Source organism: Centropristis striata, chromosome 11, assembly GCF_030273125.1.
Source record: "Centropristis striata isolate RG_2023a ecotype Rhode Island chromosome 11, C.striata_1.0, whole genome shotgun sequence".
NCBI lineage: Eukaryota > Metazoa > Chordata > Actinopteri > Perciformes > Serranidae > Centropristis > Centropristis striata.
In genome coordinates, this window is record NC_081527.1 from 1,379,510 (window position 1) to 1,393,866 (window position 14,357).

General features: G+C 37.4%; 1 protein-coding gene across 1 annotated transcript in view; it reads left to right on the forward strand.

Moving 5' to 3' along the window:
• The first annotated feature begins 7,338 nt into the window (after window positions 1-7,338).
• Window positions 7,339-14,357, forward strand: part of brinp2 (bone morphogenetic protein/retinoic acid inducible neural-specific 2) — a 415,139-nt gene continuing 408,120 nt past the window's right edge. The window contains exon 1 of the mRNA XM_059344321.1: window positions 7,339-8,081. The gene's annotated coding sequence lies outside the window, so the exon portion shown is untranslated. The remainder of the gene's footprint in view (window positions 8,082-14,357) is intronic.

Genomic DNA, 14,357 nt, shown 5'->3' on the forward strand with positions numbered 1-14,357 from the left:
GTTTGTAGAGTGGAATCTATATTTAAAGTGCTTTTAATGAACAGATTCATCAGCGATGCATCAAGAAGAGCATGAATAATAAGAGGCCCAAACAAAGCATCAAGAAACAGCCTGTTTTTTTTTGTTTTTTTTTGCAGAAATGGCCTGGAGCTGCTGGATGTGCACCTGGAAACATGCAGACATAAAAACAACACAGTTCATAATTCAACCTCTGCATTTAAAACATACGTTTATTTGGCAATCAATCGATCAATCAGACTTTTCATACAAGAGATCTACAAGAGAACTATCAGAACTGATTCCTTTGGGAGCATTTCGCACAACTCTCAAAAAACGTCAATGTAAATCTTTTGCACAGTGCTCATGTTCCTAATTTGCTACTGTATTTATCACTGCTGCACTTTATACTGCTTATTTATACTACCTATTTATACCGCCTATTCACTCGCACTTTAGTACTTTTAATATGTTGGACTTTTCGCTGCCTGTTTATTGTTATTGTTCGTCTGTCTTGTAACTTTTGACGTGTGCTGCTGCCTTCTTGGCCAGGTCACCCTTGTAAAAGAGGTCTCGATCTCAATGGGTTTTTTATCTGGTTAAATAAAGGTTAAATGAAAAAAAAGAGATATATAACACAATGTGCTTCACATAAAAAAGGAAAATAAATAAAATATAATATTACAATAATAATGATATTATTATTATTATTATTATTATTATTATTATTATTAATAATAATAATAATAATAATAATAATAATAATGATAATATTAATAATACATATAATAACAATAACAATAATAACACAAATAATAACAATGATAATAATAATAATAATAAGATTAATAACACTAATAATAATAATAATAATACAAATAATAATAATACACATAATAACAATAACAATAATAACACAAATAATAACAATGATAATAATAATAATAATGATAATAATAATACTAATAATATTAATAATAATACTACTAATAATAATAATACAAATAATAATAATAATACATATAATAACAATAACAATAATAACACAATTAATAACAATGATAATAATAATAATAATAATGATAGTAATAATAAAACAGAGAAACAAGCAAACACCCTCCATCCCATTAAAAACAAAGCACAAACTGAGGAAACACTGAAAGGCAGCATAGAAATTACTTAGATAAATTAAATAAAAAATAAATTAAGGTAAGGTAAGATAAAATAAAATAGATAAAAGTAAATAATAATAGCAATAAAAAGTTAAAAAAAGCAAGCTAAAAAAGAGGAAAATAATAAACAAATAATTAAAAAGTAGAGCATGATAATAATAATAATAATAATAATAATAATAATAATAATAATAATAATATATATATAAATATATATTTAAAAAAAGCAAGCTAAAAAAGATGAAAAAAGATAAATAAATTAGGTTAGGTGGTTGTGTTATTTTTTTATCGTAAAATGTCAGTAAATTATGGAATTGAGGACTGTAAAACTTGTTAAAACATGTTAAAAATATTTTATTCAGTTAAAATATCTAAATGTGAATAATAAATTGGGGTTCCCTTCTCAAGGACACTCCAGTCCTCGACCTGTCCGTGGTGGGATTCGAACCAGCGACCCTCCGGTTCCCAGCCTGATTCCTAGTGAAGTGACAGCAAAGCTTCTGAAGCGTGTTTTGTGTTTTCTTGTTGCCTGAAGCTGCAGAATGAGCTCGTGTATACATGCAGACATAAAAACAACGGCTGGACAGTTTCTCTTTTTTGAGGCGTGAATGTTTTGACAGAAACAAGATTTAAATTTACATTTCTTTCTCTGCTCATCTGATCCCGTTCAAGCTCGAGACTCCATCCAATCTCCTTGTCCCTGTGATGCTGCAAACCTCTGGCTGCATTCTGCAGGCAGCCATTTATTTATTGCTCTGCCAAAGCGGCCTGGACTGCTCCTGTGATGTCAGTCCATATATAATGAACTTCCCTTCTGCTGGTTGCAGACTGGAGAAGCAACATGAAAAGTTAGACACGTCCACTGGTAAATAAGAAGGAGATGATTCACCGTCTGGGGAGTGGACGCATTCGTGCTTATTCTCAGGTTCGGACTGGGTTTCAAGTCCGGGTCACCAAAGAATAGATGGACTTCTTCACGTCAAAAAAAGACACAAAAATGACCAAAAAAGACACAAAATGACTGGAAAAATAAACACAAAATGACCATAAAAGACAGAGAAGACACAAAATGACCAAAAACGACAAAAATAACAAAAAAAAGACACAAAATAACTAAAAAAAGAGACAACCACGGACACAAAATGACTAAAAAAGACACAACAGACACAAAATGACCAAAAAAGACACAAAAAGACACAAAAATGACCAAAAAAGACAAAAATGACTAGAAAAATAGACACAAAATGACAAAAAAGAGACAAAATGACCAGAAAAAGAAACAACAACAGACACAAAATGACCAAAAAACGACACAAAATGACAAAAAAAGACACAAAATATCTAAAAAAAGACACAACCACAGACACAAAATGACCAAAAAAGACACAAAATGACTAGAAAAATAGACACAAAATGACCATTAAAGACACGGAAGACACAAAATGACCAAAAAAAGACACAACAACAGACACAAAATTACCAAAAACGACACAAAATGACAAAAAAGAGACAAAATAACTAAAAAAAGACACAAAATAACTAAAAAAGACACAAAAATGACCAAAGAATACACAAAATTACGAGAAAAATAGACACAAAATGACCAAATAAGACAAAAAATAACTAAAAAAGACACAAAATGACAAAAAAAGACACAAAATAACTAAAAAAAGAGACAACCACAGACACAAAATGACCAAAAACGACACAAAATGACAAAAAAGACACAAAATAACTTAAAAAAGACACAACCACAGACACAAAATGACAAAAAACGACACAAAATGACAAAAAAGACACAAAAAAGACACAAAATAACTAAAAAAAACACACAACAACAGATCATAAACAAACCAGCATGGCTAATTATGCACAGCGTCGCCGCTGATCATAAACATCGTGATCGTGAATTGACACGAAGGTGTTTGTCTCCAGTCGTTTTTTTTTAAAAATAGTCTCTAAGGGGTCTGAAAAGTCTCTTAATATAGCAACAAAGTCGCTAAGTCGGCAACACTGCTTCACCGGCTTTTACAAATGTCGCGTGTTGTTGTGGCGTCCAGTTCTACATCACTTCCTGCTTAGCGTTCTATCCAATCAGCAACCAGGATTTTATCAGGGGAGAATAAAGACCCTGCTCTACTACAGGGACTAAAGAAGTCCTGACAAAAGCCGGCTCGTATTCAGATTAGGGGCATTTTGTATTCACCCTCTGTCTGAAATGCTCTGTTTTAGTGCCTGTCTCTTTAAGAGCCCCTGGTGAAAAAGCTCCAGTCTGCTCTGATTGGTCAGTGTTTACAGGTCTTGCAGGAATTGTCTCCATTGATAGTCTCTTCACAGCAAATTAAGAATTGCAAAGTGAGAGATTGTGTTAAAATCCATTCATAGCAGATAGAAATGGAGAGCAGTGAGATCAGTCAGCAGGGAGCTTCTGACTAAAATGTGATTAAATATAAAACAGAGGAAATTAGAGATCAATGTCTGTGTCTGATATAAGCCTGATTCCGATAAAAGCCTGTTTATCTCTGCAGTTGACACAAATAAAGCATCTGAGCAGAATAATACATTTAAACTTTTATTGTTTCCATGTAAAGAAAGGCTCAAACTCAAACAGGAAGCAGATGGAAACAAAGTGAGAGTTAGAGGAGGAGTTGAGGCTGAAGAAAGGCTGAAAGAGTCAGTAAACACTGGAGGTTACATTTACTGTCACCTTTCATATCTGTCAGCAGCATGCTAGCTAGCTAGCATTAGCCTCCAGGCTACAATGTTTGACATGCTAATGCTGTCAGCTGCTGCAGCTTCTAATTGGTTATTGTGGTTCCACTGATGACATCATCCAGATTTTAATCAAATCACAAAATGACCATAAAAGACAGAGAAGACACAAAATGAGAAAAAAAGAGACAAAATGACCAAAAAAAGACACAACAACAGACACAAAATGACCAAAAACGACACAAAATGACTAGAAAAATAGACACAAAATGACCATAAAAGACACGGAAGACACAAAATGACAAAAAAGAGACAAAATGACCAAAAAAAAACACAACAATGGACACAAAATGACCAAAAACAACACAAAATGACAAAAAAAGACACAAAATAACTAAAAAAAGACACAACCACGGACACAAAATGACCCAAAAAGACACAAAAAAGACACAAAATATCTAAAAAAAGACAACCACAGACACAAAATGACCAAAAAAGACACAAAATGACTAGAAAAATAGACACAAAATGACCATAAAAGACACGGAAGACACAAAATAACAAAAAAGAGACAAAATAACTAAAAAAAGACACAAAAATGACCAAAGAATACACAAAATTACGAGAAAAAAAGACACAAAATGACCAAAAAAGACACGGAAGACACAAAATGAGAAAAAAGAGACAAAATGACCAAAAAAAAACACAACAATGGACACAAAATGACCAAAAACAACACAAAATGACAAAAAAAGACACAAAATAACTAAAAAAAGACACAACCACGGACACAAAATGACCCAAAAAGACACAAAAAAGACACAAAATATCTAAAAAAAGACAACCACAGACACAAAATGACCAAAAAAGACACAAAATGACTAGAAAAATAGACACAAAATGACCATAAAAGACACGGAAGACACAAAATGACAAAAAAGAGACAAAATGACCAAAAAAAAACACCACAATGGACACAAAATGACCAAAAACAACACAAAATGACAAAAAAAGACACAAAATAACTAAAAAAAGACACAACCACGGACACAAAATGACCCAAAAAGACACAAAAAAGACACAAAATATCTAAAAAAAGACAACCACAGACACAAAATGACCAAAAATAGACACAAAATTACGAGAAAAAAAGACACAAAATGACCAAAAAAGACACAAAATAACTAAAAAAAAAGACACAACCACAGACACAAAATAACTAAAAAAAAAGACACAACCACAGACACAAAATAACTAAAAGAAAAGACACAACCACAGACACAAAATGACTAAAAAAGACACAACAGACACAACAATCCTTTATATAAACATGATTATTATTGTGGTGGTCCCAGTGGGTGGGTCCACCAAAGCGTAGTAACATAATTTTACTTTTTTTTTTGCAGAGATTTTTCTGCAAAGATATTTTGCATTCAGCATTTTTAATGTAATCCTTGTGTTTACTGTTTTTTCGTGTGTTTTTTGTCATTTCTTTGTGTGTTTTTATGTGTGTTTTTATGTGTTTTTGTAATGTTTTGTTTTTGTGTATTTTGAGTGTGTTTTTTGTATTGTTTTTGTGTGTTTCATGTCTTTTTATGTGTGTTTTTTGTCATTTTCTAGTGGGGTTTTTGTGTTCAAAATGCTTGAAATTTTTAGTATATGTCCCCCTCTGCATCAAAAAAGATGAAAATAATAAATAAATGATTAAAAAGTAGAAAAAGTAATGGAAAAGTAATGGTTCATGAAGCTTCATATGGACATCACTAATAAATAAATAAATACATATATATATATATATATATATATATATATATGGTTGATACTTTGTTGGGGATTTTTACATTTTTTGTCTTTTTTAAAAATTTTATGCGTTTTAAAAAAAATAATTTTGTGTCTTCTTTGGTAATTCTGTGTCTTTTTTTGTAATTTTGTGTCATTTTTTAAGTCATTTTGTGTCTTTTTTTTAGTAATTTTCTGTCTTTTTTTGGCCCCCAGGTATTTAAAACATGGCAACACCCGACCCCCTCTCACCTTTAGACCTTTGAAAGTTGCTGCTCAGCTCTCTGCAGCAGGTGGTTGATACTGTGTTGTAGATGTGTTGCTGTGAGCCTTAAAACAGCAGTAAACAGGTATCTGCTGCTGCTCCCCAGGTGCTTCTCTAAATAAAAAGCTGCCTAGCTGGCGGTGAGCATCTCACTCCTGCATGGAGCAGTGATGAATGCTCCGAGTGGCTCCGAGTTAACCAAGTTCATAGAGAAACTCTCCCCGGAGCGGCCCATCAATCACAGCCTCTCCCAGGAGCTGTCCAGCTCCTTCTCCCGCTAACGTGTGCGCCTGGTTTGCGCCACAACAATCGCAATATCCGGCCCACCTCATCTGCTCCCATTACAGAGGAGGAGGAGGAGGAGGAGGAGGAGGAGGAGGCTCGGGCTCTTACTTATTTCCCTCACGACGCCCCTGGGCTCCAGATTCTACATGCACTCCTCCACTCAGCTCTGACTTATTCATCACAGACTCAGCGAGGAAGAAGCTGCTTAACGGACACACACCAGATTTATAAAGAGAGACAGACAGACAGGCAGAGAGACAGGCAGAGAGACAGACAGACAGACAGATAGACAGACAGACAGACAGACAGACAGACAGACAGACAGACAGACAGACAGACAGACAGGCAGACAGACAGACAGGCAGACAGACAGACAGACAGCCGGACACTCTTAGGTATAGATAGACAGACACTCTCAGGTATAGACAGACAGACAGACAGACAGACAGACAGACAGGCAGACAGACAGGCAGACAGGCAGGCACACAGACAGACAGACAGGCAGACAGGCAGACAGACAGACAGGCAGACAGACAGGCAGGAGGTGACTGTGTCCAGTAATTGGGGACATTGTCAGGATGGATCCAGTTTTGCCGCGAGTCAAAGCAGATTTGCAGCGGACAAATTTGTCTAAAGCACCATAGGAGTGAATGAGAAAGAGAGAAAAAAAGAGGAGAGAAGCATTTTCTCTTTCATTAGCCACTCTGTCCCTTTGGGCTTAAACACATAGAGGCTCAGTCATGAACTGCACCGCCCTGATGCTCTGCCTCCTTTCTCCTCTCTCCTCCGTCCCTGGCACACTCCTTCTCCTCTCCTCTTTCATCCTACACCTCTCATCTCTCCCTCCATCCTCTCCTCTCTCTCTCTCATTTAGCTTCACCCTCCTCTGTCCACTCTCTCTCTCTCTCCATCCTCTCGTTTTCTCTCTCTCTCCTCATCGCGCATCATCACGGCTCTCACCTCCTTCCTCCTCCTCCTCTTCCTCCTCCTCTGCGGTTTTCAGCCAATCGCTGCAGAGGGGGGTGTGGCTTCACAACAGGAGGATGAACGGAGCTTGTTGAGGAGAGAGAGAGGAGAGAGGAGGAGAGAGGAGAGGAGAGGAGAGCGCTGGTGAAAAGAGACGCTTTCCTGATTCTGAGCTGCTGGGAGAATCATCGGCAGGCTGCTGACTGAGGAGCAGAGAGAGGAGCAGAGAGAGGAGCAGAGCGGGAATAAAACACGGAATAAAACACACACAGAGGGAGGAGGAGGAGGAGGAGGAAGGTGCACTGGTTGTGGATACCTGCGCGTCTCGGTTCCGGCCGCAGGTGCGCTACAGTCCCTCTGAAGGGAGTTTTTTTTGGGTCCGGACAGGGAAGTGAGAGAAGAAGATTCTTCCTGGATTATTTCTCTTTTCCTCATCCGGTCTCAGCTGTTTTTCACACAGCAAACTTTCTCAGCTTCTGCACCGCCTGCAGCCACATTGCAACTCAGATCTTCATTCGGATCTTTGCAACAAAAAAAAAAAATCGTGCAACTGTTTCCACTCCAAACGCGGATTATCACACTGAGAATTCCTCCAAAGTGCAAACTTGGGACGCGAAACGGGAGCGTTTCCACCTCCATATCTCTGTGTTTTTTTCTTCTAAATGTGTTGATGAAGAGGACAATGTCTGGATTATTACAGCTCAACATGCCCCGGGGAAGAGGGGAAGAGTGAGGCAAGGAGGGTAAAGAAGAAGAAGAAGGGAAGGAAGGAGGGAAGTCGGTGGCGTTTGGCTGCCGTCCACTTGTTCCTTTGCGCCTCGTTCTCTATCTCCCACCTTCTTTTTACTGGATACACGGACACACAGCAGAGAGCCGCGCGGGGAGGACCTGCGTTCACACCCTGGGTGAGTTTTTATCCACTCCACGCAGGGGGCGAGGAGCGGAGAGGAGGGGAGGGAGGGAGGGGGTGAGTGTGATGGAATCAGAGTAAAATGTTGTGCGTTCTGGCGCGATTTTTACGCGCAGAACGCTCCCGGCTTGATGCGCACACTGCGGGTCCGCATGGTCAGCGTTCAAAAGTCGTGACGCATGATCGATGAGGGGGATAGAGGCTCGCTGGGCTCAGGAGTTTATTGGATCCATCCGACTGGAGGATGTGGTGGTTCGGCTGCAGGGAAAACGTGCAGCTTGGCGTCAATATTTACGCCAGAAAGGGAATAATGTGCACGTAGAAACCCACAGCAGAGGTCACATGTGGGTCCTGATACGTCAGCGGCTTTTATACAGTTTTTGTGGGTCTGATGGTGGAGATGCTGCCCTGCAGAACACACCATGCTGGAGATGTGTGTGTGTGTGTGTGTGTGTGTGTGTGTGTGTGTGCAGAATTGGTGTGTATTTAGATGGTGCAAGTTTGCTACATGTTGCATTTTCCTCCTTAGTGATATTTGAATCCCTTCAGTTGATTTAACATAATAACTGGAGCTGAAACGACTTGTCCTTCAACCTCTGCTGTGTGTGTGTGTCTCTCTATATGTGTGTGTGTGTCTCTATATGTGTGTGTGTGTGTGCTCCTGCAGCCTCTCCTTACCCATGCATATCCTCCTGTGTGTGTCTGAGTGTGTGTCTGTGTGTGATATTGTTGCTCCATCAGTCACCCTGAATGCCAGCAACGCACCGCGCAATTTCTCACAGATCCTGTGAACCATGTAAGCACAACATTTACCTGTCAGCTACTTTGTCCGGACTGCCGTATATATATATATATATATATATATATATATATATATATATATATATACGTATGTGTGGCCGGCAGAAATCCTCAGAGAGGAGGTGCTGCTGCCTCAGATTTACACTTAACACCCACTGCCACTGGCTCAGAGCAGAGGAGAGGTCCTGTCAGGCAAATCATGGAGGAGGAGGAGGAGGAGGAGGAGGAGGAGGAAGAAACTCACATCATAACATAAACACAGAGCAGAGTGACAGCTCTGTCTGTCCTCATTGGATGGATTTAAATTCAGGTGCAGATGTAGATGTTCCTGTGATATAGTTTCTGGGTTTACACGCAAATGGAAGTCTATCTAGCCTCTCTGTCTTTAGGAGGTTTAAAGTGCGCTATAAGGTTTGATTTTACGATAATATTCTAATAGTTTCCAGTGAATATCAATGTTTAATGTGTATGTGCTGGATGGTGTGGTACATTATGGAAAGTAAGTGTTTTATGGAGTTGCAGATGAATAAACACTTCCTACAGGCACTGCACTAGTCTGGTAGACATGAAGGTTGTGAAAGGGACCAAAAAAGACACAAAATGACTAAAAAAAGACACAGTGACTAAAAAACACACAAAATTACCAAAAAAAGACACAAAATGACAAAGAATGAGACAAACTGACCAAAACAAGACATAAAATGACTAAAAAAAGATACACAATTATCAAAACAGTTGTATCTAAAGACATAAAGACATAAATAACACTAATGTGACTACAAGGTTTGATTTTACAATAATATTCAAATAGTTTCCAGTGAATATCAGTGTTTAATGTGTATGTGCTGGATGGTGTGGAACCTTATGGAAAGTAAGTGTTTTATGGAGTTGCAGATGAATAAACACTTCCTACAGGCACTGCACTAGTCTGGTAGACATGAAGGTTGTAAAAGGGACCAAAAAAGACACAAAATGACAAAAAATGACCACAAAATTACACAAAATGACCAAAACAAGACACAAAATGACACAAAATGACCAAAAAAAGACACTAAATGGTATATATCTGGATTTACACGCATCTGTAAGTCTATTTAGCCTAGCTATCTTTAGGAGTTTTAAAGTGCCCTATAAGGTTTGATTTCCAATAACATTCAAATAGTTTCCAGTGAATATCAATGTTTAATGTGTATGTGCTGGATACCTTATGGAAACTAAGTGACTTCCCACAGCGGGGAAGTTTCTTTGTTACAGCCGACCACAACAATTGCACACAAAATAATTTCCCTTTTAGATAAAGATAAAAATAAACAATCTAATAGGAAAAGACATTCAACAATATACAATATACTCCATACAATAGTGCAAATGATGTGCAAAATGTGCAGAAAAGAAAGAAAGAAAGCTCCAACACGTTCAGGTCACACAATTATCAACCAGTTTCCCCCACATATTGTTCATATATTCATATGGTGGTATATGAAAGCCTGAGTGCATGACACACACATCTCTAATGACACTATTAATGCTTCATGGCAGTGTGAGGCTACATGACATCATGAGAGCAGAAAGGGAATATTTAATGCACAGCCAGTTACTGTTTGCTATCCATGCATGGATTAAATCACACACACATCATTGTTCTCTCTCATTGGTTAGTTTTTTTTATCTCTAAATGTATTCTTTATCTGCTTCAAACCAAACTAAACCTGGTCTACAGATACTGGAGCCAAGAATAAGAACTGAGTTAGGCCAGAAATCTTTCAGTTACGACTCTTTATCATGGAACAATCTGCAAAAAGAATTGAAATGATCTGAGTTGATCACAATCAGTGAATTTAAATCGATTCTAAAAGAATAATAATTCTCTACTGAGGCTCCTTCACTGTTGTTGTGATGCTGGATCTGTATTTAATAGTATTTAATTGTTATGATAACTGTGTTTAAATGTTGTAATTTGTCTCTTTTTATGCTGCTTTCTTGATTCTTTGATTTCTTTTAAATCTCAACAAGACTTTTACCTGCTTAAATAAAGGATACATATACTATATATATATATTATATAAAAGTATCAACTCATCAGCTTGGTTATAGTTTAAATACTGCAGGTTTTTTACTTCATGTGCTCCAGCAGTAATGTTGAATGTTATACACATTAATGGAAAAATATTCATTGCAATGAAAAATTACTTAAATGTAAATTTGTTTATGTTTATGTTCTACACAGTGATATAAAATAAAATATGCTGATTAAAGGAGCTTTATCTATCAGACTGAGGACATTAAGCCAGTCACATTAGTGTTATAGTATACGGCTTTATGTCTGTAGAAACTGTTTTAATAATTGTGTGGGTTTTTTAGTCATTTTGTGTCTTTTTTTGGTCCTTTCGTGTCTTTTTTTGGTCATTTTGTGTTGTTTTTGGTCATTTTGTGTCTTTTTTTGGTCATTTTGTGTTGTTTTCGGTAATTTTGTGTCCTTTTTTGGTCATTTTGCGTCTCTTTTTGGTCCACACATGTTCCACACACACATGTATATAATCTTTCTAGAACCTTCAGAATACAACAAAATGCATAAAACTGCAGTTGTTGATGTATTTGTTTCAAAGGCTCCTACCAAACTTTCCCGTACCAGCCTCCTCCCCGGTGGTGGAGGAGATATGCATGAGACTGAGGCTGTTTCTCAGCAATATGGCTGAAATCAATATCGTGATATTAAAAGGGTACTCCAGTGATTTTAGTTTTACACTTCCGTAGTTATGGGACTTGCGAGGAAAAATAAAGAATGGTTCAAATCGATGCAGCAGAGGTCAAGATAGGCTGACTTTCCTTCACTTGTGTTTGTCAGAAAAACTCCAGAAATCTTTTCCTTCATTTCCCCGATGGAACGTTCTGGCCTCGTCCTGTCAGGCTTCCAGTGTGTAAAACAGGCTTATCTGCAAACATAAAGCTGTATATAACACTGGCAGCTTAATCAGCATATTTTACTGTATATCACTGTGTGGAACATGTGTGGACCAAAAAAAGTCACAAAATGACCAAAAAACGACACAAAATGACGAAAAAAAGACACAAAATGACCAAAAAAAGGACACGAAAGGACCAAAACAGGACACAAAATGACTAAAAAAGACACAAAGTGACAAAAAAAGACACAAAATTATCACAAAAGACAAAATGACACAAAATGACCAAAAAAAGACAAAATGACAAAAAAAAACCCACACAATTATCAACACAGTTGTATCTACAGACATAAAGCCGTATACTATAACACTAATGTGACTGGCTTAATGTCCTCAGTCTGATAGATAAAGCTCCTTTAATCAGCATATTTTACTGTATTTCACTGTGTGGAACATGTGGGCAAATTTACATTTAAGTAATTTGTCATTGCAATGAATATTTTTCCATTAATGTGGATAACATTCAACATTACTGCTGGAGCACATGAAGTAAAAAACCTGCAGTATTTAAACTATAACCAAGCTGATGAGTTGATACTTTTATATGTTGATTTTTGCGCCACGGTTCAGTTTATACCTCGTTTTTATTGGTGGTGGGTGAATAACGAAAAGCAGGCTTTTGTCGAACATGTGTGTGTGTGTGTGTCTTGCTCATGGCACGAAGGTGTGCATCCTCGATTTTGAAGATTTTTGAATCCATTTTTCTAAATATCATTATTTACGTAGGACGTGTTGCAGCATTGCACTGTTTCTGATCGGAGGGAATTTGGGGGAGCTCCGCCCCTTTTAGGGGAGCTCAACAGATAACTTCACCATAAACACTATACGTTAATTTGACTGGCCGATATGAAGAAAGTCAAATATCACGACATTTTGGACCAAATATAATAGATAGCAATATTGTGACGATATTGTAGTATTGACTGTTGGTGCTGTCACAAAATATGAAGAACAATGAGATGAAAAAGGCAAATAAAGACAAGGAAAATATCATATTGCAATAAGATTTTTTTTTATTATTGTCAGATAAAGTGTATATCTTTTCAAAACTTTATTAATGTTCCAAGCATATCACAATGAAAATTATCTGCTGCCCCAAAATAAAACTGTCACCATCCAGAATTTTAAACTTTAATAGTACAAAAAAAATTGAATATCAAGTCCTTTAGAGACACAAAATAGGGTTTTTCTTTTTATTAACAACCTGCACACAGTGCTTTTACAAAAAAAAGTCACTAAACAGAAAACAATTTGTTCTCATGAGCCTATTGATTCAAACTGCCTGCTAACAGGAAGACGTTAGAGGGAGACCATTACAGCGATCTTGGCCTCCTCCACTGGCTGCTGGTGACCTTTAGGGTTCATTTTAAGGTTCTTTTATTTGTTTTTAAGTCTTTAAATGGCCTCGTCCCACCCTACCTCTCCTTAGAGAACCGAGGTCCAGGTGTAACTCAGAGGGGGCGGGGCTTGCCCCATTCGCTGCTCCCAGTCCCGTTGGAACATTTTACCCTTTACATCAGGCAGGCCTCATCACTGTCTGTTTTTAAAAGTTATCTTAAAACCCATTTTTATTCACTGGCTTTTAACTCAACATGAGCCTTTGCTCTGTTTTAGTTGTTCTTATCTGTTCTTTGTGGTTTTTAAAATAAAAAATAATTTTAAAACCCACTTTTATTTACTGGTTTTTACCCAGCATGAGACTCGCTCTGTTTTAGTTGTTTTTATTTGTTCTGTTTTTATTGTTGGTCTGTCCTGTCATGTACAGCACTTTGTATCAGCTGTGGCTGTTTTAAAGGGAAAGATAAATAAAGTTGATTTGATTTGATTTGAAACACTATCAATCAAATGATCAAAAAAGGATCAATTCCTCCGACAACCTCATAATGTGCTCCTCAGGGAGAACATTACCCCGATCCTGGCCTCCTCCACTGGCTGCCAGTGCACTTTAGGGTTCATTTTAAGATTCTTTTATTTGTTTTTAAGTCTTTTATCCACCCCTACGCCCCGGTCGGCCTTCAGGCGTAACTCAGAGGGGGCCGGGTTTGCCCCATTCGCTGCTCCCAGTCCCAATGGAACATTTTACCCTTTACATCAGGCAGGCCTCCTCACTGTCCACTTTCTTTTTTTTCTCATCTTAAAACCCATTTTTATTCACTGGCTTTTAACTCAACATGAACCTTTGCTCGGTTTTAGTTGTTTTTATTTGTTCTTTGTGGTTTTAAAATGAATCTTAAAACCCACTTTTATTTACTGGTTTTTACCCAGCATGAGACTCGCTCTGTTTAAGTCGTTTTTATTTGTTCTCTCTTTTTATTGTTGCTCTGTTCTGCCATGTACAGCACTTTGTAAATGATCAAAAAAGGATCAATTCCTCTGACAACCTCACCTCAACTATTCCTGACTAGAGCAGCAGATCTGTATTAATCCACCGTTGTAAATAGTCCCCAGCTCTTTCTTTATCTCCACTTTAAGTAATGTTTGCTAAATAATGACAGTGCCCAGCTGCA